At 49.8% G+C, this 13,068-nt stretch overlaps 2 protein-coding genes across 13 annotated transcripts in view; one reads left to right on the top strand and one right to left on the bottom strand.

Moving 5' to 3' along the window:
• The window catches only part of LOC123767372 (uncharacterized), a 648,238-nt gene that overhangs the window by 508,416 nt on the left and 126,754 nt on the right, over positions 1 to 13,068 (bottom strand). The window contains exon 1 of one of the 12 annotated variants that reach the window (XM_069312928.1): positions 6,900 to 7,685. The exons of the other annotated variants lie outside the window; for them this stretch is intronic. The gene's annotated coding sequence lies outside the window, so the exon portion shown is untranslated. Of the gene's footprint in view, positions 1 to 6,899; positions 7,686 to 13,068 lie in introns of those variants that run through there. 12 annotated transcript variants of the gene reach the window in all.
• LOC123751831 (adhesive plaque matrix protein-like) overlaps positions 1 to 13,068 on the top strand; it is a 42,698-nt gene that overhangs the window by 2,103 nt on the left and 27,527 nt on the right. The gene's annotated exons all lie outside the window — the stretch shown is intronic.

Genomic DNA, 13,068 nt, shown 5'->3' with positions numbered 1-13,068 from the left:
GTGAGGGGCGGGAAGGAACTAGGGTGAGGGGCGGGAAGGAACTAGGGTGAGGGGCGGGAAGGAACTAGGGTGAGGGGCGGGAAGGAACTAGGGTGAGGGGCGGGAAGGAACTAGGGTGAGGGGCGGGAAGGAACTAGGGTGAGGGACGGGAAGGAACTAGGGTGAGGGAAGGGAAGGAACTAGGGTGAGGGAAGGAAATAGGGTGAGGGAAGAAAGCAGGGCGGGATAAATTAGGGTGACAGAGGCCAAGCAAAAATAGCGTGATAAATGGCTGCCATTTCTCGCACGCTCCGAGAGCTCTCTATTTAGGGGGCATTTTCCCCCCGGGAGGTCGTGTAGGGGGGGGCGGGAGGTCGTGTAGGGGGGGGGCGGGAGGTCATGCAAGGGGGGGGGGCGGGAGGTCGTGTAGGGGGGGGCGGGAGGTCGTGTAGGGGGGGGGGGCGGGAGGACGTGTAGGGGGGGGCGGGAGGTCGGGTTAGGGGTGGGGGCGGGAGGTCGTGTAGGGGGGGCGCGGGAGGTCGTGTAGGGGGGGCGCGGGAGGTCGTGTAGGGGGGGGGCGGGAGGTCGTGTAGGGGGGGGCGGGAGGTCGTGTAGGGGGGCGGGAGGTCGTGTAGGGGGGGGCGCGGGAGGTCGTGTTGGGGGGGGCGCGGGAGGTCGTGTAGGGGGGGGGCGGGAGGTCGTGTAGGGGGAGGGGGCGGGAGGTCGTGTAGGGGGGCGGGAGGTCGTGTAGGGGGGGAGCGGGAGGTCGCGTAGGGGGGGCGGGAGGTCGTGTAGGGGGGGCGGGAGGTCGTGTAGGGGGGGCGGCAGGTCGTGTAGGGTGGGGGGGCGGGAGGTCGTGTAGGGTGGGGGGGCGGGAGGTCGTGTAGGGGGGGGGGCGGGAGGTCGTGTAGGGGGGGGGGGCGGGAGGTCGTGTAGGGGGGGGGCGGGAGGTCGTGTAGGGGGGGAGCGGGAGGTCGTGTAGGGGGGGGGGGCGGGAGGTCGTGTAGGGGGGGGGGGCGGGAGGTCTTGTAGGGGGGGGCGGGAGGTCGTGTAGGGGGGGGGCGGGAGGTCGTGTAGGGGGGGGGGGCGGGAGGTCTTGTAGGGGGGGGGGGCGGGAGGTCGTGTAGGGGGGGGGGCGCGGGAGGTCGTGTAGGGGGGGGGCGGGAGGTCGTGTAGGGGGGGGAGGTCGTGTAGGGGGCGACCCGCCCCACCCGAGGCAACTAATTACCTCCGAGGGAAGAAACGACCTCGAAGATTCCTGCCACTTTTTGTCGTTTTTCAGATTTACTGAGTTTGGCTTTCTTGCTGACCTGCTGAGTCGTTTATATGGTTGCTGGTCGTGCTGACTATCTCGTCCTCGCTACCACTACCACCACCACTACCACAACCATCCCCCACCACCAACAACCATCCCCCACCACCAACAACCACTCGAGTCAGCAGGAGACCTGAAGGTAACAAGCTTGGCCAAGAAGACTTGGCCCGCCAGGCCCGGGTGCTGGCCGAGAAGACTGGGCCCGCCAGGCCCGGGTGCTGGCCGAGAAGACTTGGCCCGCCAGGCCCGGGTGCTGGCCGAGAAGACTTGGCCCGCCAGGCCCGGGTGCTGGCCGAGAAGACTTGGCCCGCCAGGCCCGGGTGCTGGCCGAGAAGACTGGGCCCGCCAGGCCCGGGTGCTGGCCGAGAAGACTTGGCCCGCCAGGCCCGGGTGCTGGCCGAGAAGACTTGGCCCGCCAGACCCGGGTGCTGGCCGAGAAGACTTGGCCCGCCAGACCCGGGTGCTGGCCGAGAAGACTGGGCCCGCCAGGCCCGGGTGCTGGCCGAGAAGACTGGGCCCGCCAGGCCCGGGTGCTGGCCGAGAAGACTTGGCCCGCCAGGCCCGGGTGCTGGCCTCCACAACAAAGGTTCTGCCTCTAGGTTATAACAACACACTAGTACACTTAAGGGCCATCTACACCCCACACCTTGAGGCCACTACTCTCCTCTCTTCATACATATACACATTATATATATATATATATATATATATATATATATATATATATATATATATATATATATATATATATATATATGTCGTACTTAGTAGCCAGAACGCACTTCTCAGCCTACTATGCAAGGCCCGATTTGCCTAATAAGCCAAGTTTTCCTGAATATATTATCTCTAATTTTTTTCTTATGAAATGATAAATCTACCCATATCTTTATGTATGAGGTCAATTTTCTTTTATTGGAGTTAAAATTAACGTAGATATATGACTGAACCTAACCAACCCTACCTAACCTAACCTAACCTATCTTTATAGGTTAGGTTAAGTTAGGCAGCCGGAAAAGTTAGGTTAGGTTAGGTTAGGTAGTCGAAAAACAATTAATTCATGAAAACTTGGCTTATTAGGCAAATTGGGCCTTGCATAGTAGGCTGAGAAGCACGTTCTGGCTACTAGGTACGACATATATATATATATATATATATATATATATATATATATATATATATATATATATATATATATATATATATATATATGTCGTACCTAGTAGCCAGAACTCACTTCTCAGCCTACTATGCAAGGCCCGATTTGCCTAATACGCCAAGTTTTCCTGAATTAATATATTTTCTCTAATTTTTTTCTGATGAAATGATAAAGCTACCCATTTCATTATGTATGAGGTCAATTTTTTTTATTGGAGTAAAAATTAACGTAGATATATGACCGAACCTAACCAACCCTACCTAACCTAACCTAACTTATCTCTATAGGTTAGGTTACGTTAGGTAGCCGAAGAAGTTAGGTTAGGTTAGGTAGGTTAGGTAGTCGAAAAAACATTAATTCATGAAAACTTGGCTTATTAGGCAAATTGGGCTTTGCATAGTAAACTGAGAAGTGCGTTCTGGCTACTAGGTACGACATATATATATATATATATATATATATATATATATATATATATATATATATATATATATATATATATATATATATATATATATATATATATATATATGTGTGTGTGTCGTCAATAGTCAATTTACCGCATCATTATTTCTTAAATCCGGGAATCAAATAATTTAAAACAAATCTAATAAAATTAATAAAAAAATCCTGATTTAATAAATGTAATTAGATTTGATAAAACTCAAATATAACATTCATAAAATAACCACACGGAAACGTTTGGGCACTGGGCGTCAGTCTGTCCCCCAGCTCTCACGAGGGGAGGAGGGAGGAGGGGGGTGAAGACAGGTGTTGGGGCATGTGTTTGGGGCAGGAGAAAGGGTAACAACTGCCCAACACCTACACGACATGAACGACCAAAAATAAAGTCTACTCGGGCAAGGAAGGTGCCAGAAGGGAGGGCCAATGGTGGCACTCTCTGGCACTCTGAGGCCCCAAACTTCAACTCACGTTCAGTCTTCGTGAACGTGACCACAACCCCCTCCACCGGCCGGGGGGGGGGGTGAGCGAGAGAAAGAGATAAAGAGAGATAAAGAGAGAGAGAGAGAGAAAGAACAGGGAGGGGTGAGAGTACGGGAGAGATACTCTCCACTGATACCAGCACAGTACTGTGTGTGTACCAGAGGCCAGCAGAGTACTGTGTGTACCACAGGCCAACAGAGTACTGTGTGTACCAGAGGCCACCAGAGTACTGTGTACCAGCAGAGTACTGTGTGTACCACAGGCCAACAGAGTACCGTGTGTACCAGAGGCCACCAGAGTACTGTGTACCAGCAGAGTACTGTGTGTACCACAGGCCAACAGAGTACTGTGTGTACCAGAGGCCAGCAGAGTACTGTGTACCAGCAGAGTACTGTGTGTACCAGAGGCCAGCAGAGTACTGTGTGTACCAGAGGCCAGCAGAGTACCGTGTGTACCAGAGGCCACCAGAGTACTGTGTACCAGCAAAGTACTGTGTGTACCAGAGGCCAGCAGAGTACTGTGTGTACCAGAGGCCAGCAGAGTACTGTGTGTACCACAGGCCAACAGAGTACTGTGTGTACCAGAGGCCACCAGAGTACTGTGTACCAGCAAAGTACTGTGTGTACCACAGGCCAACAGAGTACCGTGTGTACCAGAGGCCACCAGAGTACTGTGTACCAGCAGAGTACTGTGTGTACCAGAGGCCAGCAGAGTACTGTACCAGAGGCCAGCAGAGTACTGTGTACACCAGAGGCCAGCAGAGTACTGTGTGTACCAGAGGCCAGCAGAGTACTGTGTGTACCACAGGCCAGCAGAGTACTGTGTGTACCAGAGGCCACCAGAGTACTGTGTGTGTACCAGCAGAGTACTGTGTGTGTACCAGCAGAGTACTGTGTGTGTACCAGCAGATTACTGTGTGTGTACCAGCAGAGTACTGTGTGTACCAGCAGAGTACTGTGTGTACCAGAGGCCAGCAGAGTACTGTGTGTGTACCAGCAGAGTACTGTGTGTGTACCAGCAGAGTACTGTGTGTGTACCAGCAGAGTACTGTGTGTGTACCAGCAGAGTACTGTGTGTGTACCAGCAGAGTACTGTGTGTGTACCAGCAGAGTACTGTGTGTGTACCAGCAGAGTACTGTGTGTGTACCAGCAGAGTACTGTGTGTGTACCAGCAGAGTACTGTGTGTGTACCAGCAGAGTACTGTGTGTGTACCAGCAGAGTACTGTGTGTGTACCAGCAGAGTACTGTGTGTGTACCAGCAGAGTACTGTGTGTACCAGCAGAGTACTGTGTGTGTACCAGCAGAGTACTGTGTACACCAGCAGAGTACTGTGTGTACCAGCAGAGTACTGTGTGTACCAGCAGAGTACTGTGTGTACCAGCAGAGTACTGTGTGTACCAGCAGAGTACTGTGTGTACCAGCAGAGTACTGTGTGTACCAGCAGAGTACTGTGTGTACCAGCAGAGTACTGTGTGTGTACCAGCAGAGTACTGTGTGTACCAGCAGAGTACTGTGTGTACCAGCAGAGTACTGTGTACTAGTGGGCAGCATAACTATATAATAATTGTAACGTTAAGCAATGTTACTATTTCCTTAGCACTAATAACTGTACTTCACCTGTCTCAATAATCAATATTTTTGGACAGTGACGGAGTTTCAGTTCAATTTGTATTAGATTTAGATGCAAAATGAAATTCTAATATTAACCTGTTGTTAAAGATTCGCTACTTGGAACAAGCAGTTCCAAGTAGCACGGGCTATGGTGAGCCCGTAGGTACTTGAATATTAACCATTCCGTAGCTGCCATGAGCCAGGTATTACCATGAATATAACTTCCTCAGGAGAACGTGGCTTTGGTTATAGTCCAATGTTATGTCCAATGTTAAGTTGTTCAACGTATTACAAACAATCTATTCAACCCGTTGTTCAATAGATCAACACTAGATCACCCCTCCCCCCACCCAACGGAAGTAACCAGGCGGTTGGTCGCCGAAAAGTTTTCCTATTATGGCATTCCTGATCAACGAGGCTGTTTGTGTTAGCTGCTCACGCCGCTCATAGGGCACTCACAGCCTGGCTGATCCGGTGTTTCACGCGGGGGGAACTTGTTAATTGTCTGTTCTCTTAACTGCTCGCGTGGTAATTCAACTTCTTGATAATTATCAGGACAAAGTGCTATGCCAGTATAGCACTTGGAAGGATGAGCTAAGATATCTTGAGTGATCATTGCGGGATCGAACGCTAATCCCGTAAGAGGCGAGAGCGTCGCTGTACCAACTACTGCCAGTTGCTGTGGGGGGGGGGGGTGTGGGTGGGAGGCAGCAGCCCCCTTGTCTCACTCCCCCTCCCCTAGTGTCACTCCCCACTGTAGGGGAGGACCTCCCTCACTCATAGGGAAGAGTCTCCCCCACTGCACCTTGTACGTGTGTGAGGTACACCGGCTGCTCCCGGGTCTACGGCACAGTTCACCGTCGTCCAGGTGGTGGGGCACCATTCCTCTCCCCCGTCCCATCCCCAACACCTTCTCCAGCTGCTATATAGTCGTAATGGATTGGCGCTTTTACCTGATAATTCCCTTCCTCACAATAACACATGGGTAGTTCTAGTGCAACAACAATTCATAGTATACACTGTCTTAAACTTTGGCCTCTGTCTCGCCAGGAATACATCACTATACATATATACATATACACAAATACATATACATATACATATATATATATATATATATATATATATATATATATATATATATATATATATATATGTCGTACCTAATAGCCAGAACGCACTTCTCAGCCTACTATTCAAGGCCCGATTTGCCTAATAAGCCAAGTTTTCATGAATTAATGTTTTTTCGTCTACCTAACCTACCTAACCTAGCTTTTTTTGGCTACCTAACCTAGCTTTTTTTGGCTACCTAACCTAACCTTACCTATAAAGATAGGTTAGGTTAGGTTAGGTAGGGTTGGTTAGGTTCGGTCATATATCTACGGTAATTTTAACTCCAATAAAAAAAAATTGACCTCATACATAGAGAAAAGGGTAGCTTTATCATTTCATAAGAAAAAAATTATAGTAAATATATTAATTCAGGAAAACTTGGCTTATTAGGCAAATCGGGCCTTGAATAGTAGGCTGAGAAGTGAGTTCTGGCTACTAGGTACGACATATATATATATTATATACACACTAAAATAATAGGGGTGGTAGGAGAAGAAAATATCAAAGTGTTCAGTGAGGATTCACAAGGTCTTCTCTGAGTACTCTTTATTTTCTTCTCCGAGGCTATGGGTCCCTACACTTGCACCAGAGGTGGTACCCCTTATATATATATATATATATATATATATATATATATATATATATATATATATATATATATATATATATATTATATATATATATATACATACACACATATACATATGTATATATATATATATATATATATATATTCACTTCCTATTAAACAAGGGCAAAGGGCAGGGAATTTAATGTACCTTACTATTGAAGAAAGAAGGTGTGCAGTCCTAGCAGCCTGTTGCGGTTGGTAAATGGTCCCTCTTGCACATGGGGGGGGGGGGGGGGCGGGGGGTCCTGCAGAGTTCCTCCTCAGTAGAGCCACAGTTGGTCATCTTCCAGCTGGTCCACAACCTGCCGACGACTGATCTCCTCTGAAGGTCTCACAAGGTTCGGCCAAATGTCTCCCAGACTTGCGTGTATCTCCCATCTTGAGGTTATCTTGAGATGATTTCGGGGCTTTAGTGTCCCCGCGGCCCGGTCCTCGACCAGGCCTCCACCCCCAGGAAGCAGCCCGTGACAGCTGACTAACTCCCAGGTACCTATTTTACTGCTAGGTAACAGTGGCATAGGGTGAAAGAAACTCTGCCCATTGTTTCTCGCCGGCGCCTGGGATCGAACCCGGGACCACAGGATCACAAGTCCAGTGTGCTGTCCGCTCGGCTCCCTAATGGTGGTTACTGGTGGACTTCTCCCAGAGCTTGGTGGCTGCTTGTGGGACACAGTGGAACCAGGATCGCCACCTGCAGAGGCCCGTGGATCCAAGCTCGATCCCGCGGCACCACCTCTTGAAAGATACAGCAGTACCCACGTCACGAAGCGTCTTGTGACCTCTTGTCACGGTCCAGCTCTCTTAATTTTCCTCTTGAAGTTGACCAGTGACTTTTCTACATTGCCTCTCGAGTACTGTTTAGCAACGTCTCCTCTGGTGGCTTAAACTAACACCTTTGTGAGGACCGACAAGCGACGCGTCCTGTCACCTTGTTCCCTACGTGGCTACTGACAGCAGTAACCTTTCCCGCCAACACCCCTGGGCGCTGACGTCACACTACGTCACGCCAGGGCCGCTCTCTCATTGGTCAGACTGGACTCACACCCCTGCATCCGACGAATCAAAAATGCCCAAAACCAGGAGACACAGTGTTGCCGCATCTGGAATATTTGCCGGAAATTTGCTGCCTCCTTCCTGGCTATGTACACAGGGAAGTATGACTCTTTATGGTCAGGCGAGGACCGTATGTAGGTGGTCCATATAAGTGGCACATAATGTTCATGTTTTACACAGTAAACACATTATAAGGTATGGACTAATGAGCTGTTGGGCCAATTCCTTATGTCGTCAAAAATGCCCGGATGTCTGCTATAAAAGAAATGATATAAATACATTTCTGTCTGCGGCTTATAATACGTCACTATAAGAGACGTCACTATAACAGACGTCACTACAAGAGACGTCATCATAGCAGGCGTCACTAACAGACGTCGCTTCCAAGATGGCAGCTACAATTCGAGGGCGCCCCCCCCCCCAAGCCAGTCTGTATCCCTAGAAAGTTTTTGGCGGGAATATATGTTGGCTGTTACGCGGGCCAACAGCCTCACACAAAAGTCCACACTCTCTCAACAGGCTTTTAACGGGCATAATTATTCAACTGGTGAATATACGTTTTTTGATGACTCTGAAAATCTCCGAAATATACTTTACACACTCCGCCAACACCACATAACAGTAGGTTCAGAAATGTGTACACCAGTTGATTGACAGTTGAGAGGCGGGACCAAAGAGCCAGAGCTCAACCACCCCGCAAGCACAACTAGGTGAGCACACACTCAAGAATCTTTACAAAGAGTTTTAATTTCACGACACAAACTTATAATCAGCCGACGCGGTAATAATATATTCGCGCTGTTATACTTTCGCGACGTAGTTATAATTTTTACATATAATTCTCTCAACGAGCAGGTTATACTGGTTATACTCGATTTAAAATAAAGTTTTATAGTTAGGGAATAGTTCAGGACAAAGGTTCACTTGCCAGTTTACTGGTAGACTATTATTGGAACTGGAATTCAAATTCAAAATTTAAATCAACCCGTCTTCTTTAAAATCAACGTCTCTCGTCGCTCGTCTGCGACGCTATGGCCAAAAATTGGGCATAATTTGAAGTCGATGACCGCAGCAAGCAATTACTGGGGAATATAACGAGTGTGAAATCATATCACAGTTTCAAGTAAGTAATTATCAACAGAAGGCACCAAACCGGGAAGGCTGTTTAGCACCATTAAATGTGCGGGATAATCAGAGGGCGCTAAATATCACCAAGGATGCCAATACGAGAACAGAAACGCATAAGGCGAACGATATCAAAAGTATCCGATTCACCAAGAATTCTATCGAGGGACAAGTGACCGCGAGGGGCGGTCACAAGGATATGCACGACCGTAAGACGGACAATACAATTAGGACAATAAGGAGCAGGGCGGCGCTTCATTGACAGTGAGTTAAGCGAGTATGTCCAAGACGCAACCACGCCAGAGCCGTTTCCCATCGCCGGTTACGGTTGTAGGAGGACGGCCACGAGGACACACTACCCTTAAGAGTACGCAGTTTGTTACCAGTAACAGACCAACAACCCTGCCAACGGGCAAGGATGGAGGAATGAATAACAGGATAAAAGTCAGAATAAGGAATACCTTTACAGGAGACGGGACAAGAGCGGACAGCTTCCCTAGAGGCAGCATCCGCACGCTCATTTATAAAGACACCAACATGGCTGGGAACCCAGCAACACTCTATTGACTTAAACTTACTGGAAATAAGAAACTGCCAATGTTGAATCTCGACGACCACTGGATGCACAGTTGAGAGACAGGACCCGAGGAGCCACGAGGGCACTACGAGAGTCAACGACAACCACAAAGGAAGATTGAAAAAGCAGGAGACGAAGAGCATAGAGAATAGCATAAAGCTCCGCTGTGAAGATGCTAGTCTCCGGAGGCAAGCGACACATATAAGTGTGGTCATGAGAAACAAGAGAGTAGCCAACACCGTCCGCAGACTTAGACCCATCGGTGAAGACAGAAACGGAGCGGGAGTGAGAAGAAAAGTGCTCAAGGAAAAGGTGTTTCAGAACCGTAGGAGGGGTAAAAACTTTAGTGATGTGGGTCAAGGATGTACAGAACTGCGGAAGGAGGACCCACCACGGGGACAAAGAAGGAACAACTCGAGGAGAAACATTAGAAATAGGAACTGAAAGAGAATCCTGTAGGCGAGATAACCGGACAGACAGAGGGAGGTGGTGAAGAGGAACAGGAACCGTAGGAGGGGTGAAAGTTAAGGCACGACAGAGGCGAGAGGAAGGATGTTGCAAGGACCGCGCAAGATAGCGAAGACGGTAGCAATCACGGCGCTCCTGGGGCCAGATTCACGAAGCAGTTACGCAAGTACTTACGAACGTGTACATCTTTCCTCAATCTTTGACACCTTTGGTTACATTTATTAAACAGTTTACAAGCATGCAAACTTGCCAATCAACTGTTGTTATTGTTATAAACAGCCTCCTGGTGCTTCGGAGCTCATTAACTGTTTAAAAATTGTAAACAAAGCCCCCAAAGATTGAGAAAAGATGTGCAGGTTCGTAAGTGCTTGCGTAACTGCTTCGTGAATCTGGCCCCTGGAGAGAAAGGAAGCCAGTGTCAACACACAGTGTTTCAAGCACAAGTTAAATCTAGCACCGGGCCAATTGCCCTTCTATAATAGTCTTAATATGTGAGAGTGTTGTCGCGAGTAGCTAGAGAGGCGTCGGCCCAGGAGGAGGGAGCAGCGCCCCATCTCCGTCATTATAGCATCAATTTAGTCGAGAAAAGTTTTAATGTGAAGATCTATTTGGCAGTTTATGAGAGCGGACTGGCCTGGGAGGGGTGACCTTTGGGGGGTTGGGGTGACCTTTGGGGGGTAGGGGTGACTTTTGGGGGTAGGGGTGACCTTTGGGGGGTAGGGGTGACCTTTGGGGGGTAGGGGTGACCTTTGGGGGGTTGGGGTGGGCTGACGGCGACCTCCATCACCCCCTCCTCCTTCCCCCGTCTCAATGGCACTCTATGTAACTACTATTACCTTTCCTCCCTCTGTCCCTAACCCAAGCACTTGGTGAGGACGGTAGAGCGACGGCCGCACCATCCTCCAGCAGTGGTCCACTTACCACCATAGTCGATACCTTGGTTCCACATCACCTTTAAATTCCTCCTCTAAACTGAATATATTCTCGTTGCTGCCCCACACCTCCACACTGTGTGTGGAGGTCTCTCCCCCCACCCCACACACCCACACTGTGTATGGACGTCTCTCCCTCCACCCCACACCCCCACACTGTGTATGGAGGTCTCTCCCCCCACCCCACACCCCCACACTGTGTATGGAGGTCTCTCCCCCACACCCCACACCCCCACACTGTGTATGGAGGTCTCTCCCCCCACCCCCACACCTCTACACTGTGTGTGTGGAGGTCTTTCCCTCCACCCCACACCCCCACACTGTGTGTGGAGGTCTCTCCCTCCACCCCACACCTCCACACTGTGTATATAGGTCTCTCCCTCCACCCCACACCCCCACACTGTGTATGGCGGTCTCTCCCTCCACCCCACAACCCCACACTGTGTGTGGAGGTCTCTCCCCCCACCCCACACCTCCACACTGTGTATATAGGTCTCTCCCTCCACCCCACACCCCCACACTGAGTATGGAGGTCTCTCCCTCCACCCCACACCCCCACACTGAGTATGGAGGTCTCATCCCACACCCCACACCCCGGGGCCAGTCATTGACAGAGATATTCCGATATTGGGAAAACTCTTTGTCACAACCGGATATTCGTCCAGCGTGACGGATGAGTATCAAAGACAAAGAAGCTGCTTCATCTCCGTAGTGATGCGTCTACGTCCGTCCCTTCGTCTCATGCGTCGCGTCCTTTGACGGCGCTGATTAATACGTTAAAAATGCGATGTTTTAGGAAATTTCGAAGCACCGAGATGCTGACGTTGGTTATATAGGTCCGCGCCACCTCTCAGCCCACAGTGGGATATTGTCATTGGTATATGTGACGTGAGTGTGAGTGTGAGTGTGAGAGTAATGTTTTGTGGTATGTTGAGGGTGTATGAGGGAGGCAGAAGTATGAGTGACGTAGAAGTATGAGTGAGGCAGAAGTATGAGGGAGGCACAAGTGTGAGGGAGGCAGAAGTATGAGGGAGACAGAAGTGTGAGGTAGACAGAAGTGTGAGGGAGGCACAAGTATGAGTGAGGCAGAAGTATGAGTGAGGCAGAAGTATGAGGGAGGCAGAAGTATGAGGGAGGCAGAAGTATGAGGGAGGCAGAAGTATGAGGGAGGCAGAAGTATGAGGGAGGCAGAAGTGTGAGGGAGGCACAAGTATGAGTGAGGCACAAGTATGAGTGAGGCAGAAGTATGAGGGAGGCAGGAGTATAAGTGATGCAGAAGTATGAGTGACGCAGGAGTATGAGTGAGGCAGAAGTATGAGTGAGGCAAAAGTATGAGGGAGGCAGAAGTATGTGAGGCAGAAGTATGAGGGAGGCAGAAGTATGAGGGAGGCAGAAGTATGTGAGGCAGAAGTATGAGGGAGGCAGAAGTATGAGGGAGGCAGAAGTATGAGAGGCAGAAGTATGAGAGGCAGAAGTATGTGAGGCAGAAGTATGAGGGAGGCAGAAGTATGAGTGAGGCAGAAGTATGAGTGAAGCAGAAGTATGTGAGGCAGAAGTATGAGGGAGGCAGAAGTATGAGGGAGGCAGAAGTATGAGTGAGGCAGAAGTATGAGGGAGGCAGAAGTATGAGTGAGGCAGAAGTATGAGTGAGGCAGAAGTATGTGAGGCAGAAGTATGTGAGGCAGAAGTATGAGGGAGGCAGAAGTATGAGGCAGCAGTATGAGGGAGGCAGCAGTATGAGGGAGGCAGAAGTATGAGGAGGCAGAAGTATGAGGGAGGCAGCAGTATGAGGGAGGCAGAAGTATGAGAGGCAGAAGTATGAGTGAGGCAGAAGTATGAGGGAGGCAGCAGTATGAGGGAGGCAGAAGTATGTGAGGCAGAAGTATGAGTGAGGCAGAAGTATGAGGGAGGCAGCAGTATGAGGGAGGCAGAAGTATGTGAGGCAGAAGTATGAGGGAGGCAGAAGTATGAGGGAGGCAGAAGTATGAGTGACGCAGGAGTATGAGTGAGGCAGAAGTATGAGTGAGGCAGAAGTATGAGGGAGGCAGAAGTATGTGAGGCAGAAGTATGTGAGGCAGAAGTATGAGGGAGGCAGAAGTATGAGGGAGGCAGAAGTATGTGAGGCAGAAGTATGAGGGAGGCAGAAGTATGAGGGAGGCAGA

This window comes from Procambarus clarkii, chromosome 74 (genome assembly GCF_040958095.1).
Source record: "Procambarus clarkii isolate CNS0578487 chromosome 74, FALCON_Pclarkii_2.0, whole genome shotgun sequence".
Classification (NCBI taxonomy): Eukaryota; Metazoa; Arthropoda; class Malacostraca; order Decapoda; family Cambaridae; genus Procambarus; species Procambarus clarkii.
This window is presented reverse-complemented; position numbering and strand designations above follow the sequence as displayed.